The sequence below is a fragment of the Corvus brachyrhynchos genome, unplaced genomic scaffold (genome assembly GCF_000691975.1).
Source record: "Corvus brachyrhynchos isolate BGI_N302 unplaced genomic scaffold, ASM69197v1 scaffold7, whole genome shotgun sequence".
Classification (NCBI taxonomy): Eukaryota; Metazoa; Chordata; class Aves; order Passeriformes; family Corvidae; genus Corvus; species Corvus brachyrhynchos.
The window spans coordinates 2,441,436-2,444,200 of record NW_008239054.1 but is presented as its reverse complement, the minus strand read 5'-3'; positions in this window follow the sequence as shown (position 1 = coordinate 2,444,200).

The following is a 2,765-nucleotide window of genomic DNA, read 5'->3' as shown; positions in this document are numbered from 1 at the left end:
CCTGCTGTGATATCCTGTTAACAAAACTGAAGTGCCATGGCTTGCAAGATAAACTCATAGGCAGGCCTCGAAGTTACTGTGATTTTACCCTTCTTATTTTAACAAGTCCTTTTATATATCGGTCACATAAAACTGCAGTACAAATAATTGCACAACTTAAACTGCATGTATCAAGTTGTCAGCAAGCTGAAGGAACAATCAGATTTCCAGCCTATACGTTACCAGTTCCTGCCTGCTGAGTATGGGGAGGGGAAGCAGCAGACCCAAGAGCGGCTGCAGCCCCGAGGTGTTTGGCTCCAAACCCCTCAGCTCAGCCAGTCCCATGGTGGGTAACTGGTGCTGGTTTTATGGGCAGTGGGCTGTGCTTAGCCTGTCCATGTCTCTGTGGCACATGCCCAGCAGCTGTGCTGTGCTGGTGGACAACACAGGGCTTCTGCAAAAATTCCCTGCACCAATGTGCATTTCAAATACTGTCGTATTAAGCACTTTTCAAACATGGCCACGGAACAGCTTCCCACACAGAGTTATCTTAGAGCTTCTCTTGACACAGAAGCTTGTGTCACCAGAGCTCCCTGCTGCAAGTGGTCCTTAGGACCCTGCTCAGTTGTGTCACCCAGCAGTGGTCCTCCACTTACAGGCAGAGTGTTTCTATATACCAGCTTCGAGTAGGAATATTAGTTGGCTGTATCAGTTGCAGGCATACTTAATTCCTTTCTATCTAGTCTGTCTTCTTGTGCTGAAGTCTTCAGATAGAATTTTAAGAATCTCTGTAGGAATTTTTATTTAACCTGTTTCAAAAAAACCAAAGCATTGCCTTTCCTTACTGTTACACCCGTGTTATGAGACATATGAATAGTTTCCAGTAGAAATCCCACTCCAGTTCCTCAGCATTTATTGCTGTTCAGACATAGGAGGGGGGGTGGGGAAAGACCACTGCTGTCTTATTTGACCTTGATAGCAAATACATGCAGGCTAGTGAAAAAAAATCAGTACCTATATTTTGAAGAGAATTGGTAAGTTCTCTTGTTGTCCTTTGTCTATCCTGTGCTCAATGTATTTAGCATAAATTTCCTATGCATGTTCTAAAGGCTGTGTTCCATTTTCCATCTCTTTTCATTTGCGTGTGCAATGACATTTATTGAGAAACACCAGTGCCTTTTAACTAAGTTGAAGTAAATTATACATTATGGTACAAACTTTAGATAACTACATTGTGCCAGGTCTGATTAGGTCCTCTTCAGTCTGTTCAGATACTGAAAGTTGCAGAAGTTATCTGTGTGTACATATGACTGTGACTGTTGTCTCAATCTGTCAGTTTGTTTTATCAGTATTAAATTAAGTTGTATTTTAGTAGCTTTATTTTTATGGTAGTTCCATTCAAAGGGGCTTAGCAGTCACTTTTCATTTTATCACAGCAATGGTCCTCATCTGAGGTATGTACTGTAAGCAAAAGAGAGAATCTGTGTTACAAGTTAGAAACAAAATTAAGATAATCCTTTTTAATTCTTTCTTGTCTTTATTCAAGTAATGTAGCACATTCAGAGAGATGAGCAAAACCCTGGCAGATTTATTCTGCTATATTTCCCCTTCAAGGTAAGTGAGGAGATGCAAATGTGCTTCAGAAGATTAACTAAGAAATAGTAACTCAGATCTTTCCTTCACTACGTTAACTGTTCCTTCAAGCTTTCAAATGAAGAAATGTGGGAAAACATAAGTGCTGCAGAATAAATTTTGATGGCTTTAGGAGCCTTGTATCTGATTTGAATGAAATTGTAAACAGTAGAGATTTAGGACAAGACAGGAATGTGCAAAGTTTGAAACTTGCAGAGTGTCCCAGTGCTGTTTGCTCTCTGGTCTATTATAGCATTTCTTACAGTCATTTTAAAGCAAATAGTTCTCAGGTTTGCATCTTACTCTGACCACTGATGATTGAGAATTGTTCAGCTAAGCATAGTTGTGATATGTAAAGGTGGTGAGCACAGTGTATGGTACTTTGAACAATAAATTAGTACTTTTCTATAGTAATAGAAATAGTAAGTTTCTAATGCAGAAAACAAAACTGGCACATAACTAATAGGTTATCTAAAGGCTAGAAATTATGGCATTGAGAAGAAAACTAATTCACAACATTGTTCACTTTCTTAATGAATCTTAGAGGGTGTTTTTGTAGCATTCTGCTTGCATTTCATGCAGTGTCAGGTGATCCTTACCTTGCCAGGCTTGGTGATACTGCTCCATAGCAGAATTGAATTGTGAGAAGAAAGCAAACTGCTACTTCTGACAACAAACCGAGTAATTGTCATAGCACTGGTTTGGGGCATAGGTAGCAACCTGCCTCTGAAACAATCATGACTGGTTTCCTCACCCCTGGAGTAAATAGTAAGACACATAGAACTTCCTTCAATTTTAAATGCATCTTTCTTTCTTTCACTGGATGGATGTCATTAGGAGTTCTCATAACTTCGATGTCGTTCATCTTCGTATTCTTCAGAAAAGCCTTTTGGGATCACCTCTTGTGAAGTCCTGTCTCATTTTCATCACCTTTCTCTGTGTCTTCTTTTTTTTTTATTTTTTATTTATTTTCAAGAATTGGATTGTGGTGTTTAAGATAATGATGAGAACATATATATTGCCTTAGAAATGTGCATTATTTGTGCTTTATTTTTTAGGCATTCCAATATTGCATTAAGTAAATGTTTTCAGGAAGTGATCCTCAGTGGCATTTTAGTCTTCGGAACATTTAGGTTATTATACAAGACTACAGA